General features: G+C 36.8%; 1 pseudogene; it reads left to right on the top strand.

Annotated features, from left to right (window-relative positions):
- Positions 1-12,117: 12,117 nt before the first annotated feature.
- Positions 12,118-17,673, top strand: LOC120248715 (annotated as a pseudogene).
- The last annotated feature ends 5,530 nt before the right edge of the window (positions 17,674-23,203 follow it).

The raw sequence follows: 23,203 nt of genomic DNA, 5'->3' as shown, positions 1-23,203 counted from the left end.
CTGCATACATTTTTGTTAATCTTTTGACCTTGTTGAGACAATGTGCCTTGTTGCTATATTGTTAGTCTCCTCTCCAACCTGGCATAGGAGCTTTGGTAGCCAACCAAAGTGATGAAGAAGAAAGGAAAATAAACCAATTATGGCATTAAAATTTTACTGCAAAGTGTTTGGAACCCCTCAAAGATAAAAACTTTATGAGAGTATCCAAGGTTCTAAGAAAGGATTATCTGTTCTTTACGTACCTCATACACTATAATTTCCCACAGTTTCTAATCAGTTGAGTAGCACTGGCACACAATATTTTTCAGAGCAGTGAACAAGTTAGCCATAAGAATGTTGCTTCATTTATCTATTTTTATAAAGAACAGTGTCCTTCCACTTCTAATATAAATTTTTTTATTATTTATTGTCTCCTCAAGTGAGTTGAACACATGACTCATAATTGAGAGATAGTTCTTTATACATGTGCATCATCTGATGGCTTTGATTGAGGATGATGATGCAAAATGTGTAAAGTATCTGCATTAGTCAATAGATCTGCAGAAGAAATGACTGGAAATGAGTGAATCATCAAGTGAAACTTCTGGCTTTTATGAGCAACTTCAGTTCCCATTTGCATTAATGCAGCTTCCTCTCAAATAGCTGTGGATTTTAATAAGATAATAGATTCATATAATTTTAGAGCTGAAGGAGACTTCAGAGATCTTTGTACCCTCTTATGTAAAATCTTGGTGAAGACACAAACACCCAGGGTCATAAAGAGTTTTGGTACAAGGCCACACGCAGTGTACTATCCAGTTTGAACCACACTCTTTTTCTTTTTTTTAACCAAACAATGTTATCTCCTTTCAAAATTACTTTTTCAGTTTCTGTGTTTAATAAATTCAATAGAGTTCATCTGTCTATTTTATTGATAAACATTCAAGGAAGTTGAAATAATTTTAAGTTAGGTTACTCTGTTTAAAGTTCTAAGAAAATGCTGGGAAAAAACCCACAAATTATTTCTTCTCTTCATTTTTTAAGATATTTGAATCTACTTTTGCTGGATATGTACTTCAGAAAATTAGGTATAGTCTATAATTAATGTTTAATATTACAAAAGGAAAAATAAAATATATTTCCTACATGATGAAAGTCAACTGGAAGAACCCAAACCTCTGCATGATGTCCCATTAAAAGCTGTCCCCATTATCATCTAAAATTAAAGTGCTCCTTCTTGTAACAAGCATTATTCTCATTGCTTCTCCATGTGCATTGATATTTATGGATCAATATGTAATTTAGTATCAGCATGTTTAATCATAATCAGCAAGAGTGCTGTGTTTAGCTGAACCTATAAAATGTACTATAATGATTCTAAAATGTTTAATTTAAGAATCACTGCCTCTGTGCATATGAATCAGAGACCTGTGTTTAATTATTGATAGCAATTAGTACACAGAAGCAGACAAACACCATCTGGTGGTAGAAATGGTTCTATGGCTGTACCCCTTTCACTCTTGGTTTTAAAGTAATGCATCACTGATTGTGTTCCCTTACATGAGAAAATTGGTTTTCTTTCTATACGCCAACTACTGGAATTTCTGTCCTTTAGATCCCCTGGTATAAATAGCCATTGTTCTCTGACCTCAGAAAAAATTATCAAAACTATGGGAATGGCCAACTGGGTTTGATTGTTATAATCAGACCTCAGTGAAAAATTTCAGTAAGAATTCCTCATTCTGTGTGTATCTCATGAATAATAATGAGAGTTATATTAAAGTGGGTGAAACTTAAGGTCAAATATTCAGAACAAAAAGCAATGCTCAACACAAAACCTTAGCAAATACTAAATTAACTAATTAGGCGTGTGTTTTACTCAGACAAGAACAGGTGTATATGTATACACATATATGTGAGCCTGTGTATGTGGCTATATGGCTTATGTAGACAGACTTCTATCTAATGAAATTTGAGAAAGTATCTAAAATAAGGGTAGAGGACACTACCATGACTGTTCTTAAAGGGATCCACCATTGTCATCTTACCTTTATACCATTTGATATTTCAGCCCAACTACTTAGATCTCATAGAGGACTGTGCCACCAGAGCCCCAGATCTGACTGCTTTTTCTTTCTGTCTCTTACTGTTTAACCCAACATGAGTAACCTGCAATCCACACTGGGAAGAACTGAGCTATATGTGTATGAAGATCTTAATCCTGTCAGCCCTCAGGGAAGCCATGCTCAACATAAAGCAGCCCAATCTCCTGGGTAGCACCTCTAGCATTAGGTAGCCTCATCTAGGACTCCTCAGACCAAGGTTTAATGGTTCACTACAAGGTCTCCACTATAACAGGCTACTGAGTAAAATCAGACTTGCTATTCCATCTCCCTGAAGAGAATACAGCCAGGAGGAGGTGCCATGACAGAAACACATATTTCATCAGTCAGGGACAAAGTGACAAAATGTTTAATAGTCTTTCATGGGAAGGGAGGCTAAGGAACTGCTGGAAGAACTTGTGGACCAGATGTAAAAAGCACTACACTCAGGTCAAAGTACAAGTGGCATAGAGGATAAAGACTTGGGAGGAATCCCAGATGGAGATCTTAAATCTCTGACTATACTTAATTTGGATCTCTCTGTCTTCACATACATTCATTGGCTACTTTTAGCCATCTGAAGCTGACAAATCCTTAGGTGGAGTCCAAACTGGAGGAGCAAATCAATAAAAGCAAACAAGAGTCACCTGCAAGGTCTAATTAAGTGGAGTAGAGTATGGAAGCAGGAGGTTTCAAGCTGTATTACAGTTTCAGCAATTTGTCCATTCACAATGGGGCCCTGGTCTCAGGGGAAGAAGAGCATGCAGGAGTTCCAAAAGCCCCACCCAAGTTATTAAGGGATCAGTATAATACACTAGTCTGATAGGAGGCCTGGCACAGCAGGAAGAGTGCTTGAGAATTTCCAGAAAGTGAGAGGAAATCAAGGCCCAATTAGGTTTCTTCTGGCCTATTCTGGCAGATTTAGGCCACAAAGTCATGGGGACCTATACTAATGTCCCAGGGGCCCCTTAAGGGTAAAGGCATAGTTAAGCAAGGAAAATCTGCCCCCCCCCCAACTTAGTCATTATCTACTTTATCTATTCTGTATAGTAGGTACCTTTCATCTATTTGACATAGGATAGTAGACCTCCATGAAAGATTTCACTTGAAGAAAAGTCTCAATAATTAAAAATCCTCTAAAAATACTTGGCTAGTCCACAAAGGTGATGGGAATGTGGCATCTTAGAAGCCAGGCTGGATCCTGTTCAGGTGAGCAGCATGACTCACCTCCAAAGATGGATGGTGACCCATGGGCTTTTGCTGCTCTTGTGACAGGTTCAGGAACTGAGGTAGCCTCTGCAGAGATGACTGTGTAAAAAAGAGAAGAGCAAGAGAATGGGCAGGGGCTGCTGAGACAAACACTCTTAGAGGCAGTAAAGAATAACAAGTGGGTTGGGTACATGGCTGCTGTCTGCTGTGTTCCCAGGGACTACGGCTGGAGAACAGACTCCTGTATATGACCTCTGCAACTGGCAGAGGTCATATACAGGAGTCTGATCTGACTCTGATTCTACAAGGAAAGGTACATGGGTTCTTCATCCAATCTACTGACTTAATTCAATTTCCATGAAGAGGTTAAAAGCATCACAGATCACTGTACTATTTCCTTTATACATCGTCCCTGAACTATAGATAATTGTAGCTGCAGCTGTTCATGAAATATTCATTTATTCAAACAAGGCTTAAGAAAAGTCAAGACTAATGACATATTTGCAATGGGGCAAATATGTTCAAAAGGTCACTCACATAGTATCCCCCAAAAATATCCTGGCAGAGGATCTAAAGAGATAGTAATTTTTATCATAGGAAAATAACAAGTTGAGCCAGATCCTTGCTGCTAGGAAGAAATTCTAATTATATTTTTCCAAAAAGATGCCAAAAAATGGATGCATTCTTATATTGTAAAAACAAGTCTTTTTTTGTAACCTTTGCATTTCATGGCGGAACCCCCTCTTACCAAAATAATTTGCACAAATTCCTACTGTAATAGGAATGGGGATTTGGAGGATTTGTTTCAATGTCCAGGACATATTATTTTGAGATTGTATCAAGTTTCTCATTCAATTCCTGCCCTTTTCCTCCCTGACTCAAGAAGATCCCTGTGAAAATCTAATTGCCTCAGGGAGGGAGGTTCATAAGCAGGTTGTTGGGAAGGAAAAGGGTGGTTTATCCAATTAGAAGTATGGTAATTCATATGAGCAATTAAAGTTAGAAATTATTGAGAGAAGAGTTCTATCTCAAGACTGTAATGTAAAAACTTGTGTGAGTTTCTAGACTGTTGGCCTGCCTTATGGAATTGGGGGTGGCTGGCACCACAAGTGTACACAGCAACCTTTTCTCTTTCCTGAATGGTACACTTTTGGGAGTACTGTAAGTGGATTTTGGTAAGCGATGTCACCAAGATGGCAACGCAGGTTGTTACAACTATCCAACTTACAACTATCCAATGAAAAGACCTCACAGAGAGAGTTCTAGAACACAAGGGTAAGGCTGAAACACCCTACTGCACCACCACACTGCCCCTTCTCCAGTTAGTACAGCACCACACAGAGAGGTATTTCCTGAGCCTTCAGTTCTTCTAGTGGGGAAAGAGAACCCAAGAAGGTACAATCAGTCCTCCCCTGCATTGTGGATTACAGCCAGAGGCACATCCCATTCCCATCCTCAAGAGCTCAAAGATTCTACCAATAGATTAATATCACAAGAAGATGTTACCCATGCCTGTTAGAATAGCTATCAACTAAAAGGCAAGACATAACATATGCTGACATACATGTAGAGAAAAGGGAGCCCTTGTGTATAGTTGGTGAGATTGTAAATTAGTATAGTCACTATGGAAAACAGTATGGAGGATACTTAAAAAATTAAAAATAGAACTACCATATGGTCCAGCAACTCCCTTTCTGAGAATATACTCAAAGGAAATAAAATCACTGGTTCATATAGAAACGTTATTTATAATAGCCAAAGCAGGGAAACAACCTGTGTCCATCTACAGATGAATGGATAGAGAAGTTGTGATACATACTTCACACACACACACACACACACACACACACACACACGCACATGCAATATATACCATAACATTCTTATAGTATAGTATAGTATTGTATATTCAAACACAATGTGATATTACTCAGCCATAAAAATGAGAAAATCCTACCATTTGTGACAACATGGATGAAACTTGAAGGCATTCTGCTAAGTGAAATAAGTCAGACAGAGAAAGATGATCGCATATGATCTCATTATATGTAGAATCCAAAACCAAACACACAAACAAAAAAACTCAGAAAAAGAGACCAGACTTGTAGTTACCAGATGTGGAGTTGGGAGAAGTGGTGACTGGAGGAAGATATTCAAAGGTACAAACTTGCAGTTAGAAGAATAAATAAGTACTAAGGATGTGATGTACAACGTGATGACTACAGCTAGCACTGCTTTATAATATATAGAAAAATGTTAAAAGAGTAAATATTGGGGCACCTGGGTGGCTCAGTCAGTTAAGTGTCTGACTCATGGTCTTGGTCTTGTGGTTCATGGGTTCGAGCTCTCTGTTGGGTTCTGTGCTGACAGCTCAGAGCCCAGAGCCTGCTTCAGATTCTGTGTGTGTCTCTCTCTCTGCCCCTCCCTGACTCACACTCTGTCTTTCAAAAATGAATGTTAATTTTTTTAATTAAGAAAAGGGTAAATCTTAAGAATTCCCATCACAAAGAGAAAATATTTTCTTTTTTTTCTTTTTTATTGTATCGATGTGAGAAGATAGATGTCAGCTGAACCTATTTGTGGCAATCATTCCACAATATATGTAAATCAAACCATCATGCTCTATGCACGAAACTCATATAGTTATGTATGTCAATTATTTCTCAATAAAACTGGAAATAAAAGGAATGATAATTTAAAAAATATCATTTCTGGTGAAGAATTTCAGAACCCCTACATTTGAAGGCTGAGGTCAAACTGAGTTCCTGAAAAGGCCGACTAAATATTTACAATTCCTGACCATTATTATTGACCCACCAGAGGGTCACCAGAGGTATGTGATATGAATCAAAAGCAAACTATAGTCTGCACAAAATTAGATCTACGGCTTTCACTAAATGATAACAGCAAAATCCAGAGAAATTTCTGGTATATTTTTTTAAAAAGAATCTTAGTAAAAGAGTTTAAATGTAATGTTTTTACATTATAGTGGAAAGTAAAGAAATATTACAAAACAAATAGGTCATAATGGAATCTAGTTAAAAGTGTTAAGAGCGTGGGGTACCTGGGTGGCTCAGTCAGTTAAGCATCCAGCTTTGGATTAGGTCATGATCTTATGGTTTGTGGGTTCAAGCCCATTGGGCTGTGCTGACAGTTTAGAGCCTGGAGCCTGCTTCTGACTCCCTTTCTCTCTGCCCCTCCCCTGCTCACACTCTGTTTCTTTCTATCTTTCAAAAATGAATAAACATTTAAAAATTTTAGGAAAAAGGTGTTAAGAGTGTATAGAAAAATATGCTTAAATTAGATAAATTATTAAAACTGTGGCCCCATATGCATTAGAATTTGCACAACTATATCTCTTAAAATGACCAATGATTTAGTCTATCATGTCTATGTAATGGAACCTCTATCAGAACCCTGAACAAAGGGTTCAGATGGCTTCTGGAGTGGTGAACATATCTAGGTTCTGGAAAGTAACAAGCCTAGAAAGGGCATGGAGGATTATACCTCTTCCTCTATACCTTGCTGTATGTATCTCTTATTCTGGGTAGTTAGTATCAGAATTGAATTAAATTGTAGGTCACCCAGTTGGTGTCCAGAGAGTTGCATAATTGTTTAGTGTGGAAAAAAATTCTACACCAATTTTTGTCAGAGGTGTTATAGGTAGAAATAGGTCAATTTGCTATCTATGTCTTAATTCAAGTGTCTATTGCAACTTTAGCTATGAAAACCCTGTATCTCCTTATTAGAGAACTCTTTTTGGAACTGTGTCAACAAACACATTCATAACATCCATTGAACATATTAGTTAGCTTAATCTGTTACTGATTCAGACAGGGAATAACATCATTCTTCAGTGTTTTGTGACTTGTTGATGGGAGGTGGGGAAATTGGTGTACATTAACCTTTGCAGTAATTTTGATACAATGAAAAGGATGCTTGGGGGCACCTGGATGGCTTAGTAAGTTAAGCGTGCAACTCTAAATTTCAGCTCAGGTCATGATCTCAAGGTTCATAAAATTGAGCCTTGCATGAGGCTCTGCATTGATAGCACAGAGCCTCCTTGCGACCCTCTTTCTCCCTCTCTCTGCCCTCTCTCTAGCTAGCATGCATGTGCTCTCTCTTGCTCTCCTTCTCTTTCTCTCCCTCTCTCAAAATAAATAAATAAACATAAAAAACGGAAAGAAAAGAAGAGTGCTTGGTTAGTATGTCAGAAAGAAATTATGGGTTCACCATACTTATGAACAGTTTCTTCTTCCAGGAAACAACATTTCCTAGCTTTTCTTGATATTAAATGCAGTTTTACCAATGTATTATGAGTAGAAGTAAAGCATGCCACTTTGGGGCCTGGCCTGTATAAATCTTCCATATTTTTTCCTCTTATACTAGCTTGATGCAGATAGGGACAGTGACTTTGGAAGCTACTGGCGAAGCCCGTGTCCTTTATTCACACTTTGAAGAAATTGCCTACTGATTAGGAGCACCTTCTTTGGACTTTACCTGAATGAGAAACTTCTATCTTATATTAGTTATTGTGCATTTTAGTATTTGTTGAAACAAATAACAATTAATATAGCTAGACTCTTGAAGACTGGAATTCTGGTATGAACTCTATTATCAGATGGTGATGAGATTTAAACTCAGATGAGCTATTTACTCTTGCCATATTTTGGCATGTCCATCTGTAGAATGGCACTAATTATGCTTTTTCAACTCATCCTACAGGATCACAGGAGAGCCCTAATAAGATAATGGATCAGAGAGAACACTGAAAAGCATAACATATGATATGTGTACAGGGAATTATAAAACAATTTGGGGTGTCCAGGTCTCTTAAGTAACCAATAAATTGAGTTAATACATCTACTCTGTGACCAACTGATCTTGCTTCTTCTACATATAAATGATTTCCTTCTCAGCTTCTGAAATTCTAATTAGTATAGATGAAGCATCATGATGTTCTGAAAAGAGAGTTAGCACATAGTTCCATATATCCCTGCCTCTCACAACCACAGCTGGAGATACTCCTCTGTGTATGCTCATTCAAAGGAAAAACACTAAATTAAAAAGTAAAGTCAATCATAATCTAATCTATAACTTCAGTCAGGCCTAAATAAGATTAATTTTACTGTAGTAAACATGCAAATGAGAAAAATACCAATGTGTGATATGAAGACTCAGTAAGATGATGCTGATGGCCTGACTCTGGAAACCCAGAGCAGTGCTTTCAAATTCACAAATCTGCTTTTCCATTTCTTTCATTATAATTGCATATATAGAGTTGTATATGTAAAATTGAATATATATATATATATATGTTCTTTTTTTACCTAAAGAGCAGCATTATTGATTTAAATTTTCTGTAGGTTATATAAAATGTTTCCTATCACAAATAATAAGAATTAAAACACACTGTTAAAAATTACCTGGTGGAGTAAGACAAACTAAGCTATACCTGAGGCATCGTAGTAGATATCCTAAAATTTCACTTGTCTCATTCCAGTCCATCTCTTTTAGCAATGCTTTTCAACATATACATTTTAAAACTAATCATTTACTTTATTAAAAGGACATATTGTTATATATAATCTTTTGAGAGTGATTGTTTCCACTTAATATTATATTTCTGGGTTAATCTTATGATATTATATCACTGTACTTTATTTGTTTTGATGGTTATATACTGTGGTAGGTAGAATAGTGGCAACCAAAGATGTTGATGTCCCAAACCCAGAACCTGGGAATATGTTAAATTACATGGCAGAGGAGAATTATGATTGTAGGTGAAAATAGCATTGTTAAGGGCCTTGAGATGTAGAGATTATTCTGGATCATTAGGATGGACCCAATGTAATCACAAGTATTCTTATGAGTGGAAGAAAAAGGCTAGAGAAAGCATATCAGAATTACATCATGTGAGAGGGACACTACCAGGTATTGATGGCTTTAAGAGGGAAGGGGCCAAAGAGTCCAGGAATGTAGGAAAACTCTAGAAGCTGGAAAAGAAAAGAGAAGAAAATGGATTTTTCCTCAGAAAGAAACAACCCTGCTGACACCTTGATTTTGGCTCAGTAAGACTATTTCAGACTTCTGATCTCCAGAACAGTAAGATAAAACATTTATGTTTTAAGTCAAAGTTGCTGGTAATTTCTTATATCAGCAATGGGAAACTAATCGATATACTATTCAATGGAGTGAATATACCATTGCTTATTCTTCTACTCTCCCACTGAAAGGTGCTTATGTTGTGTCCATGCTATTGCCACTGTGAACAGCGATTCTGAGAACAATCTTGTACACATCTCCTGTTGTACATGTAGGCATTTTTCTATTAGATATTTACTTAGACATGAAATCGTTGGCTCAGTGGATGTAAAAATGGTCAAATGTAAAAGGTATATACAAACCATTGTCCAAATGGTTGCAAAAATTTTCATTCTTACCAACAGTGTATAATGAATCATGTAGTTCTACATCCTCTTGACATTGGTAAACTTTTCTTACTTTTTATTTCATCTTATAAAATGTTTAATATTCTACTTTTAATTAAGAAGACATAAAACATACAGGTTGCTGACATGATTAATTTTTAGTTTTGTATCCTTTCTCATTAAATAAAGAGGAAAATAAGATCATGATGTCTAACAAAATTAATGGAGTTATATCTAAATTTTTATAGGTCTTTTGAAAAGTCTATAATCTTAACATTATGTTCATTTTTAAAAATTTTAATAATTTATTGTCAAGTTAGCTAACATGCAGTGTATACAGTATAGTCTTGTCTTTGAGAGTAGATTCCCATGATTCATCACTTACATATAAGTGCTCATCCCAACAAGCACACGTCTCAATGCCCATCTTCCATTTGTCCTTTCCCCCAATCCCCCACCCCCATCAATCTTCAGTTTGTTCTCTGTATTTAACGGTCTCTATATTGTTTGCCTTCCTCTCTGTAACTTATTTTTCCTTCCCTTTCCCTATGGTCTTCTGTTAAGTTTCTCAAATTCCACATATGAATAAAAACATATGATATCTCTCTTTTTCTGAATGACTTATTTCACTTAACATAATACCCTCCAGTTCCATCCACATGTGGCAATGGCAAGATTTCATTATTTTTCATCACCAATTGGTATTCCACTGTATACACACACACACACACACACACACACACACACACATCTTCTTTTCATCTGAGATCTGTCATCTTTTTAAAATTTATTTTAAAAATCCATTTCCATTATTTTCTCAAGTGTTTCTTCTTCTTAATTTTAGTTTTCATCCTTTCTTGGACTTGCTGCAAGCCATCACACTTACTTCTATATTCTGTATATCATAGCTATATTTTTTTCTATCTGCTTCTTTATTCTTTCTATTTCTTCTGGTTTGCTAATTCATTCCTCAGATGTATGTCATCTTTCCTTTATAAAAAAATATTTTTATAGTTTTTATGTATATTTAATTCTTGTATGATTTCTTGAGTTTATTATACATTGCTAAACTTCACACTGGCAGATTTCCCAAATCACTAGCTGATATAATTATTTGGTCAAATCAAAACATTCCAGGTTGTGATCCAATTTTAGTCTTAACTCTTCAAAGATATATTTGCAATTTATTTTTAAAAAGTTTGATGTTTATTTATATTTGAAAGACAAAGAGAGAGACAAAGTATGAATAAGAGAAGGGCAGAGAGAGAAGGAGACACAAAATCCAGGGCAGGCTTCTGGCTCTGAGCTGTCAACACAGAGCTCAATGCGGGGCTCCAACCCATGAACTGTGGGATCATGACCTGAGCTTAAGTAGGACGCTAAACTAACTGAACCACCCAGGCGCCCATATATTTGCAATTTAAAAATAAGACACAAATTAAAGTCTAATTTGTAGACTATATAGGCTAGTAGATGTTGGCAAAGGGTACTTTATAATTTCTTGACTAATCTCTGACCCATTAAAGCTCTTCTCAAGAGGCAGAGCTAACCTGATATATTTGGCACTAACTTCTCAAAGGCTGGGAATGAAGGGCCTGATTCACAGACCTAGAGCAGTGCCTGACTTTCATATAGCCAGTAGTCAATAAATATTTGTTTAATAAATCAATGACTAGGCACCATGTGAGAATAACCCAGATTAGTTCTCTCCATTTCTTTAATCAGAGTAGAAAAGTCCCAGATGAAAATAGAAATGCATGTGTCCTATTTGCCTACTATTTCTGAAGCTGTGTGGGTAGGTCACAGAAAATAATGTTCACCTCACTCAGATTCTGCAGACGCTCATGCTTTTAAGGAGGTAATAAGGTCTAGAATGTCTCCATTATATTGTTTCACTGAGAATGTTCCACTATAGACTTTTAACCATCTTGACAAAAAAAAGGTGATTTTCTTTTTAGAAGTAGTGGGGGAGGGGGGAAGAAATGAGGAATGAGGAAAAGAGGAGGGAAAGTTAAAATACAAGACCTTCTCTGTAGAGAAGGGGAACAAAACTAAGTCCTTTGAGCAGAAGATACCAAGAGAGAGCTAAGATGCAAGTATTTAGCAGGAAAATGCCCACAAAAGAAAAATGGAAAGGGAGCCACAGAAGGCTGTCAGAACTGTCAGGTAGTGTTGCAAGTCTGTCTCTGAGTGAAGGAAAGAGGAAGATTGGGTACAAGCATCCTAGACTCCATGCAAGTGAAGGAATGTTTGACAAGTCCTTCAAGAAATCCTCAGGCCAACTCCAGCATCAGAGGAACACATATTTTCTAGGAACAGGTCTGCCTCAGAATCAGTACTGAACTCATCAGCTGGCAACAGCCTTGGTGAGGTATGGCCTCAGTGTAAAAGCAGCCATGGATATCAGAGCTCAGTGCCTTCGGCCCTCAGTCAACTATGTTGCCTGTGACTGGAGGTCTGTGAAGCCCTTTCCCATAGCTGCCACAAGCTTTGCAGGGTTTGATTTCAGATTTCTGGCCATTCATGAGGGGATTTGTCAAAGTAGACAGTAATGTGGTCAGAGTGGGGTGGAAAATTGGAAGATGACATGACAATATCAGTTCTTATGTATAAAGAGGACACAATAGATATAAGCTCTACCTATAATACATGAGAGACAGAGTTGTTGTTGTTGTTATTGTTTTAAACTTATGTACTTATATGAAGTTGATGCATAGTTCCCTGCAAGAACATTCCTTGACTTCTGAAATCCTATTTTGGATCAAATTTACTAAGTATTTATAACATCACTTTAGACTCAAGTTTGGGAAGCTTTTTCTGTGCAGGGCCAAAGAGTAAGCACTATAGGTTTGGGGGGGGGGTGGGCAGATAACGTCTATCACAATTATTCAACTCTGCCCCATAGTGTGAGAGAATCTATAGATAACATGTAAGTGAAGAGGCATGGATATATTCCAATAAAACTTTACTTATAAAAGCAGATGTCAGCCTAGATGTGGCCCACAGGCCGTAATTGATGACCAATGATTTAGACATTTCAAGCAATCAAATACATATACATGGTTAGTTATATCAGATTATTCTAAAATTCAAGCCAGCATGGTAGATGTATTAGGGGTTTCATACTTAGGAATTTGTGAAAGATGAAGCTTAATAGCCAAGGCCCAAAGTATCACTATATCCAATTTCAAGGAATTTGAATTTTACCCATGGGAAATCAATACTATGTTTAATGCAAGAAACGACATAAACAGTCACAGGGCAAGTACAGAAGGAGATGAGGTGGTAGAACACAGAACTAAGAAACTGCACAGCAACCAAATTAATAAAATGTGAAAGCCTAACTTAAAAGGGAGTTGCTTGGTTAATAAGAGGAACGAGTGAATTAGCTTTAAATGGTATTGTTGGAACGCAATAAACTTAAATGTGGAAAATGTGGAAGGGAAAGTACCATAGAATGATCCAGAGCTTTGTTTAGACTTGGAGGTGAATGATAGTGCCCTTCACTAAAAGAGGGGGGATAAAAGGAGTTTTCTGACTTAATATGGTCAAATGATGGGCTCCTTGGAGGAGTCTGAATTGCCGGGGTGGGGGTGGGCCAAGGATTCCATGAACCATGAGATCACGACCTAAGCCAAAATCAAGAGTCGAATGCTTAACTGACTGAACCACCCACGTGCCTTGCTTTTCAGAAACTCTAATTTATTTTCAATCGATCATAAATAGAACCAGATTCAGACAACACAAACTTAACATGTCTCTTATCTAATTATCTTACCCAAACAACACCCTCAACTTCTGTGCTCCTAAGGAAAATTAACACTCTCAACATCTACCCAATGAACTTCTCTCATTCTTACATGCTGTCAACAAACCCAGAACACTATCCTAAAATACTTCTCCTTCTCTACTGACATGGTCCATAACTTCACAATTTCTAGCCTTGGACTATTGAATATACATCTGGACTACTTAATCCCAGTGCTTTCCAAGTTAGGACCATGTTTCACACTGTGCCAGATCCAGGGATCCAGTTGCTTAAACATTTAGGACTATCTATCTCTCAGCACCCCACCACTTGCAGTCATATGTACCATAATGCTTAACACAAAGTGTTTAGGGACTATTTGAAGATTTGAAGAACTGTGTTGCCAGCCATTCCAATGGAGTTAATTAAGATGGAAGCTGACAGAAAGAGAGATTTTCATAAAGATTTCTTCATGTTAATTTTCCAAATCATCACCCTTCAATGTCATTCTCCTGTTAGCATATATTATAATCCCTACATCTATTTGATAGGGGAAAATAAAAAGAGCTTCTTAGGAGAAGTTGCTACCATAATGTCACATTTTCTTGTCCATTCCAAATATCAGTTATCTAAATTCCAGATTTTATATTCCAGTCACATTTCATCTCAACACCTTTGTTTAACAAGAGTTATGTCTGATCCCAGTTTGACCAGAAGAGAAAAGACAAGGAGTAAATATAATAACATACCTGGTCATTATTCAAAATCATTCTCTTTAAGGTGAAATTCTACTTCTCTACATACTTTCCTCACTTTCAATTAGTGACCTCACTATTAATTCTATTTTAATACTGTATCATCATAATCATCATTGTCATCGTCATCGTCAACTTAGCATCTATGCTGCTTCAACATGCTTAGCATTGTCTTAAGTGCTTTACATTTATTAATTCATCAATCCTTCAAACCAACCAAGGAGGTTATAACAATTGTTGTCTTCATTTTTAGATGAAGAAAATGAGAAGCTGTGAAATTTCCTAAAGTCATGCAGTTTAAAAGAAGTGGAACTGGGTATGTACCCATATAATCTGACTTCAGAGTCCATCATCTTATCATTACCAAACACTGTTTTTCATATCATGTACTATACTGAAAATAATATAAACAATATAATTCCTGCCACTTTGTAATTTCTGGAATACCATCCAGACTTGTCACCTTGGAACATAAGCAAAGTTTGAATGCTTCTGCATCATATTTTCTCTCCAGCTTTCCAAAGGCTCTGACTGGGCCTCGGTAATGCTATTCTTGTGACCTTAGATAATCTTTACATGAGTTGATTCACAACCTGGTGATAATGGGGATCACGACCAAATACATGAAATTTGTCTGCATTTGTGTCCTCTATCAAACATTAATGACTCAGGGTGCCTGGTTGGCTCAGTCAGTTAAGTGTCTGACTCTTGATCTCAGCTCAGTCATGATGTTACAGTTCGTGAGTTCAGTCCCCACATTGGGCTCTGTGCTAATACTGCAGAACCTACTTGGGATTCTGTCTCTCTTTGTCTTTGACCCTCCTCTGCTTGTGCTTTCTCTCTCTCTCTCTCAAATAAACTTAAAAAAAAAAACACATTAATGACTCAACTTCAGGGTGGTGTTTCAGTTACATTTTCATTTTCAATAACTGATAGGTACTCTGGAAATGCACAGGTAAATAAAAAATAAAAAGTACATTATAAACCTCAGTTATTTAAAATCTGAGCTTTAAATAGAACATGTTAGGTTGTGTCATTAATTTATAAATGCTTAATTAAAGAAAATACCACACTTTTAATCTTTTTGCACAAATCATGGTTTCTAACTCTGGAAGCACATACCACTTTTGATTATATTTTATAAATATTTATAAATTCTTCTTTGTTCCACATACACGCTCACACATGTGAATAGCACAGTCCTTTTGATTACATGAAGAGCACATGGATGCCTGTTATTCTGCATTTTGCTGGGAGCATTTAGCGCAACAATCCCTGAGGCAACCTTTCAAAACAGGCTGTTTTTAGAAAAAATCTCCTCAGGGAATCCCTTCTTGTGTTAACTCCTTCTGAATAATCAGTTCTCTTTCAGAAAATAAAGTAAGGTGTTTCAAATATGTACGGTTTGTGAATTTATGCCCTTTGTCTACAGAGTAGCAAACTAGAGTAGAAAAAAAAATCACTGGGTTGGTGCTAGCACTTTATGGTTTATTTCATATGTTTATTCATGGTTTATTCCATACCATATGGTTTATTCCATGCATTTCTTTACTTAATGTACATGTTTTGAGCACCTTCTGTGCACTGAATTTGTCTTCAGGAAGTTTACAGTGTAATGGAACACAGTTTATTCAACAGAGCGTCCAATCCACAAGTATTTATTGCGTGTCTATAGCATACCATGCATTTTCTACCCACATAAATAATGGACTGTCATAAGTACTATAAGTCTTCTGAGGAGTTCATGTATTGTGAGGGGGTTGACTTTGGTATCCTGTGTTATAACTGCAATGGTGAGACATCCTTGCAGGAAGTGTCTGGAAAAACAAGAGACAGCCTCACAAAGGAGGTTAGAACTTAGAGGGTGACACTTTAGTCATAATGACTTTGGGGATCTAACTCAACTTTCTTGAGCTCAGATAAATCCATCTGAAAAAGGATAAGAGTTTTCAAGAGACCAGACAAGCTCTCTTATGGATTTAAAATATCAGTTCTATAAATTTATAATAAGAAAAAGAATATAGCTAATGGAAATCAAGAATAATATTTTCCACTAAGTCTTAAGATTGGATTAAAGAGCCTAGAGCTAGACTGTAGAGCACCTCAAATGCCAAACTAAGGTATCTATACCTTTTATGTATATTACTGTTCACCAAACAGTTTAAACATTCCTTCATCATTAAAAAAGTTTAGTACAACCCCACTATGTGAATATTTATTCATTTATGAATTATACACACATGGTACAGAATATTCTATCTTATATATACTTCTCCAAAGTTTAGATAAACAGAGAATACTTTCCAACTTATTTTGTAATCTTGACTCCTAAACTTCTCAAGGAAAAAAGGAGAAAGGAAAACTATAGACCAATCTTGATCAAGAGTATAAACGACAAAATTTTTAAAAGAGTGTTGATGAACTGAATCCAGAAATACAGTTTAAAGGATAGTATAGTTATATTAAACCTAGAAATGTAAGTTTGGTTTAATATTAGAAAAATCAAGTAATAAAATCACCACATTAAAAACTTAAAAGAGGAAAAACTATATATGCACGTCAACAGATGTAGGAAAATCATTTGATAAAATCTGACAACCCACTGATGATTTAAAAAAAGTCTAGCTCTCTCCTCTAGCCATCCAATATGCAAAAAAGGAAAGAAGGCTCAGGGGAAGAAGGTGGCCCTGGTTCCTGCTGTTGTGAAGAAGCAGGAGGCCAAGAAGCTGGTAACTCTTCTGTTTGAGAAAAGGCCCAAGAATTCTGGTGACAGACAGGACATCCAGCACAAAAGGGACCTTACCCGCTTTGTCAAATGACCCCACTACATCTGGCTGCAGTAGCAAAGGACTATTCTCTATAAATGTCTAAAAGTGCCTCCCACAATTAACCAGTTCACCCAGGCTTTGGACCACCAAACAGCTACTCAACTGCTTAAGCTGGCCGGCAAACACAGACCAGAGACAAAGCAAGAGAAGGAGATATTGTTGGCGCCCGGGATGAGAAGAAATCTGCCAGCAAAGGATGTCCCCACTAAGAGGCCACGTGTACTTTGAGCTGGGATTAATACTGTCACAACCTTGGTGGAAAACAAGAAGGATCAGCTGGTAGTGATTGCACATGATGTGGATCCCATTGAACTGATTGTCTTCCTGCCTGCTGTGTCATAATATGGGGTTCCCTACTGCATTATCAATGGGAAAGCCAGGCTGGGGCATCTGGTCCACATGTTTATGAATACCTACACCACTGTTGCCTTCAGATAGGTTAACTCAGAAGACAAAGGAGTTCTGGATAAGCTGGTGGAAACTATTGGGACCAATGACAATGACAGATATGATGAGATTCCATCTTTATTGGGGAGGCAGCGTTCTGGGTTCAAAGCTGATGCTTGTATTGTCAAGTTGGAAAAGGTAAAGGCTAAAGAGCTGGCCACCAAACCGGGCTAAGTGGATGCTGTTGAATTTTCTGTACATAAAAGTAATAGAAAGTTTTCTTTTAAACTCTTTTTTAGCAGACTAGGAATGGAAAATAAAATTGTTTTCATCTGATAAAAAGTATTGACAAAATTGCTCAAGGTAAACCTCATGGTAAACGATATTTTCTTTATAATTAGGAAGAAAACAAGAGTGTGCACTATATCCTCATTCATTCAATAATATAGTGCAAATTTTAGCTAGTGCTCTATGACAAGAAAACCCTATAGAATATGGTTATTTAAAAGGAAGAGATTAAATTGCTTTTATTCTTGAGAGATAAATTGTTTATGTAGTACTTCAATATGATTATATTAGTCAGAATAGGCTAGATTATTCTGTGATAACAAAGAACTAGAAAATGTTCAAAGCTTAAAAAAACAAAAACTCATATTTTATTCACACTACCTATCTCACAAGGGTGAGCAGATAAGTGCTCACTGCATTCTCTCAAGGACCCTGGCTGACAGTAACCCAAATAAGACACAAACAGAGGAAGATGGAAAAAATCACAAAACTTGTGAATGTTGGTTGCTGGTACATTCAACCCATTAGTGATGGAAATTGGATGAAGAGTAGTCAGAAAGGGAAGTAGGTTTAGTGGTGAAGGTGTTGCTAAGTGAGAGAGCAATGCTAACTAACTGCAAACAGAAATATCGAACAAGCCTTTAGAAAGGTTGGGTTGAAACCCAGAGTTGAAATTGGGATTCAAGATGAAAACCCATGAAGAAGTAATAATTCATTTGATTCAATATGTTCAACCAATACTGGTTTATTCCAGGAATACAGTGGTGAAGACTACTGATTCAAATTGTTGGACAAATAAATCATGTATTTTTATGAAATCTTTTCTTATAAACACTGAGGATTATTTACACAGACTAAATCTGACTGCAGTGGTCCAATTGTTTTCCTCTTTTTTTTTTAAATCAAAAGGAAAATGCAACTTGGTTGCCTCAGAGCTGTATCAGACCAGGCACAGAGATTTTTTTCAGAGTCACTCATGGTGGTGGTCTGAAAAAAAGAGTAAATGTGATGAGTAGTACACAGAGTATTAATAGCAATAAGTAAGAGTTTGTTAGAATTCCATCAAAATTGACCTTTGAATAACTTCTGTTACTGCTTAAAGAAAACCTTCTATAAGACTGCAGCAAAAATCCCAGAAAAGCAGGGAGAGGAAAGTCTGTGGGATCGGGAGCTGGGAGGGAATATTGTGAAGGAGGACTCCAGGGCAGGGAGTTGGCAGAAACAATAAGAAAGAATTATGATTTTTTTTCCTATGGTACTTAGATATGGATGTAGGTTTGAATTATGCCATTATATGCACAGATTTGTACTTATGTTGAGTTTAACTCATAAGTAGAGAAAATTATTTTAATTGAGCTATTTAGAAAACACCTCCAGCAAAATCAAAAGTTAAACTGTGTGGTGCATGCTACTTTCCAAGGCACTCTATTTTAGCGAATGCATTTTACCTTTATGATAATTATCAAAGACATGTTTTATGGATAGAGCCCTATAGCATAATGCTCAGCCTGCTTTGCATAACTATGATGATTTGCTCCCCTTCTTAATACAGCATAAATGTTTTTGTCCTTATGCAATTGATCTTGTTCCCTGGTGGCTGGTTCAAAACATTGGGCCTGCATCCAAGGTACTGTTGCAAAATATTAGTCTTCCAATAATAAAAAAATGTTCATTTTCTTCATCTTCTGTGATTTTGTTTTTCCTACTCTCCAGCCTCAATAGATGAACATCCCTTTAGCTAGCTTTCAGTTAATTAAAAAGCCTGTAGAAGAGGACAGAATGTGCCCACAAGAAAACCTCAAGCAGTGCAGATGGTACCACCTCTGCACTCGGAAGCAGAAAAGTAGTTCTCTGAAACCGCTGTGGGCTGGGAGGCTCTGGGTGGCCTCTGCCTTCCTGGCATGCAAACAAGAAGAATGAATACAACTTAAATCTCCCCTGCTCAAGTCAGCTAATGCTATGAAAAAGCTAATGCTTTTCAGTTGCAGGAGAGTTCAAAATGTACTCCCTCAGGCATATATATATTTTTTTCTTGCTGAAGTTGTGTGCTATCTGGGATGATGTATGTGCTACATATTGTCCAGAAAGCTGTGCCTACATGTGTGTGGTTACAGAAGATGGAAAGAATACAGAAGGAAGAAGAGGCAACGGTACCCCAGGTGTTTTCTACGAGCTTCCATTTGATCTCTGTATAGAAACTCTAAGGTGTGGGATTGGACCTTTATTCATTTTTCCTAAAGTTGCTCGTATAACAGAATTTGGGAAGATTCTAACACCCTGTGGCTTAATTGCATTCAGGTTTTACCTTACCATACCATATTGTATTAGCAATAAATATTGATTGGATGTAAATGCATTCCAATCCATTCCCCTGTCCTCAATCCCAAACACAAAGAACCAAATTACTAAGGGGCACAGAGTTCAATTCCCTTTTTGTGAGCATGAGAAATCTTGCTGTAAAAGCAAACTGGAAATTAATGACCCCATGATATTCCCAAGGGCCTGGTAGAAGAAAAGATGTCTCAACCCAGAATCAAGGAATGCATAACAGCTTGAGGTCAAGTCTCCACACACCAGTGATTGAATCACCTGTTTGGATATGACTTTTAAATTAGTGACAAATTATACTATAGCCAGAAGAGACTGTTCTTGTCATTATTTCATCTCTGTGTAGGCAAGTTACCACTCTACTCTACAAATCAGGCAATGAACAATTAGTACATTAACAAAGAAAAAGATAATGTTAGATCATCTCAAGCATAGAACCACCAGCCATTTCCAATCAATGAACTTCTATGCTTGTTTTTAATACTCAAATAGACTAGATTTCTGTTATCCCAGTTATTATGCATTGATGGGAAGGGAGAAAATTCTCTGGGCCCAAAGGATGCAGGACAATATGAAGCTATCTCATAGAATATGATTTAAATGTCTTCCCATATAATAAATAATTAAGGAATTAATAGCAGCAAAATGGATTTTTTTGTTTTATGGGGCAAAATGTATTCATATCTAAAAGAGAACTATCTTGTGCTGACAGAGCTTATTATACTTTATTTAGGAGACAACAATGCAGTTATAGTATTTATCTATCACTATAATAAGAAAACTACTGCAGTGTTTGTTGCTAATTACAATTATGGTGCTATGGTGTTTTTTATTCAAAAACCAAAAACAGATTTACTTTATTTTTAATGCTTAAATTAGGAATGCACTGAGATACAAATTACTGTGTCAAGATTCAGGGTAGAAATGCAATCAGGATTTAGATAACAAATAAACAAAAATACATGATCATTACACTTGTTAGTAGAAAATACTTTGCTAAAGACCTTATTCTCATTTCATTTATGTGCTGTGTTACAACTTGCATTTAAGAGATTTAAATAAGAGGTGAAAAATTCATCAGCCATTTAAGATATAAGCAAATGAAGTAACTATTGTCCAGGAAATGGTCTTTACACCTGGATATATGAAGCTACCAGGAAATGCCATGATGAAAGTAATCATTTATCTTGAATCAAACAAAAGTTTGCTTAGCAAGAAGATCATTCCATAATTCTCTTTGTAAATAACAACTAGTTCTAAAAAGGCATTAGACAAAATTCCAGTGGGTTGTTAGTAAGGATTTTCTTAGTGATATCCTTTACCACTTGGGAAATTTTCTCAATGGCAACCATGAAGTTCTGTAGCAAATATCCTTATTTTCATTTTAGATCAGAAGTAGCCTCCTTGGCTAGATGTCCTTCTGACCAACTATTAGGTCAGTAAATCAGGTCTTAAGAACATAAGTCCAGCTCATAAATGTTTTCTAATTTTTAAAAGATTGTTATTTTATTAATTTAGATTCCTAAGAACAAAAGCAGAATGTTCAATCCAAAGAGATAATACATTCATGAATAGATTTTATTCTCAAATACTAAAAATCTCTACTGAGATTTTAAAGCTAAATTTACATATTAAAATTAGGTACATATCTTCCATTTTGTTATTAATGAATTTCCCTGTGTTACCTATGTTTAGAACTAACTGTTACATTCCTGACATCATCGCTACACTGTTTCAGACAAAAAAGAACATTTCAAAACTAGCAGTGCTCTGATGAATAAAATCTGTCCTTGAAAAGTATACTTCTCAGTGCTTACTGTGGGAGGGTAGAGTACCAGGAGCTGACCAAGGGACAAGAGAGTGATAGACCACCTGAACACTGATCCATTAGGCTTCCAGAGCTAGTGAGAAACTTTAAACATATTTTCAGATTCTGCATTAAAAATCAAGTATAGGGGCAGCTGGATGGCTCAGTCTGTTGAGCATCTGACTTCAGCTTAGGTCATGATCTCATGACTTGTGAGTTGGAGCCCTGCTTTGGGCTCTGTGTTGACATCTTGGAGCCTGGAGCCTGCTTCAGATTCTGTGTCCCTCTCACTCTGTTCCTCCCCTGCGCATGCTCTGCCTCTCTCTCTCTCTCTCTCTCATGAATATATAAAACATGTAAAAATAAATAAATAAAAATCAAGTATAGGTGCTTGTTAGAAAAAGGAGATATTCTAGTACAATTTCCAAACTGGCTCACAATAGGCAAGAGTGATAATTATACAAGAGTAATGTCTAAGTCAAGCATTCTTTTTTTGTTTTTTTTTTTTTACAAATAGTTTATTGTCAAATTAGTTTCCACATAACACTCAGTGCTCATCCCCACAAGTGCCTTCCTCCATGCCCATCCCTCCTCCCCCCCACATCCATCAGTCCTCAGTTTTTGTCAGCATTCAAGAGTCTCTCATGGTTTGTTTCTCTCCCTTTCCCTCACCATTTCCTCCCTTCTTCTCCCCCTTGTTCCTCCATCAAGTTCCTCCTAATCCTCCTATACGTGCAAACATATGGTATTTGTCCTTCTCTCCCTAAGTCAAGCATTCTTAATCTTTGCTTCAGGTCCTTTTGTGAACTTAAACAAATTGTGTAGAAATGTGTGTGTGTGTGTGTGTGTGTGTGTCTGGAGAGAGTTTAGAGCTTTGACTAGTTTTCCAAAGAGAACTGGTACCTCCTCACCACCTTATACCTCTGAAGTGGGCATAGAGCACTAACCAAAAAGTAAACACTTCTCCTTTGACATAGCAGAGAAAGCATGGCTAGCATCATACAGGAGTTGTTTCGCCTCCTGGCTCCACAGTTTGTTAAAGCAAGAAAACGGAGCTGATCACTCCAGCTCAGGGAGTCTCTAGCACAAGGGCTGCCAGCATCTGGGGTGGTTTTGTGAGTATCACAAAAGGAACACCTTTCTTTTTCTGTGCCAGGCTGAGAATGGAATTCAGTTCCAAATGGCTCTATGACTTTGAGTAAGATACAACCCACATGCTCCTTATTAACTGTATGGGAATAATTTATTCAAAAATATTTTCACTTATTAAGTGTTGGGCTCAGTTTTAAGCAGAGGAAGCAGGTATTGACAAATCAGACAAAACAACCCTAATCTCTTGGA

Source organism: Hyaena hyaena, unplaced genomic scaffold (assembly GCF_003009895.1).
Source record: "Hyaena hyaena isolate Hyena2069 unplaced genomic scaffold, ASM300989v1 scaffold_604, whole genome shotgun sequence".
In the NCBI taxonomy this organism is placed as follows: domain Eukaryota; kingdom Metazoa; phylum Chordata; class Mammalia; order Carnivora; family Hyaenidae; genus Hyaena; species Hyaena hyaena.
Note: the sequence above shows the minus strand (reverse complement) of the source record. Positions and strands in the feature narration are given on the sequence as shown.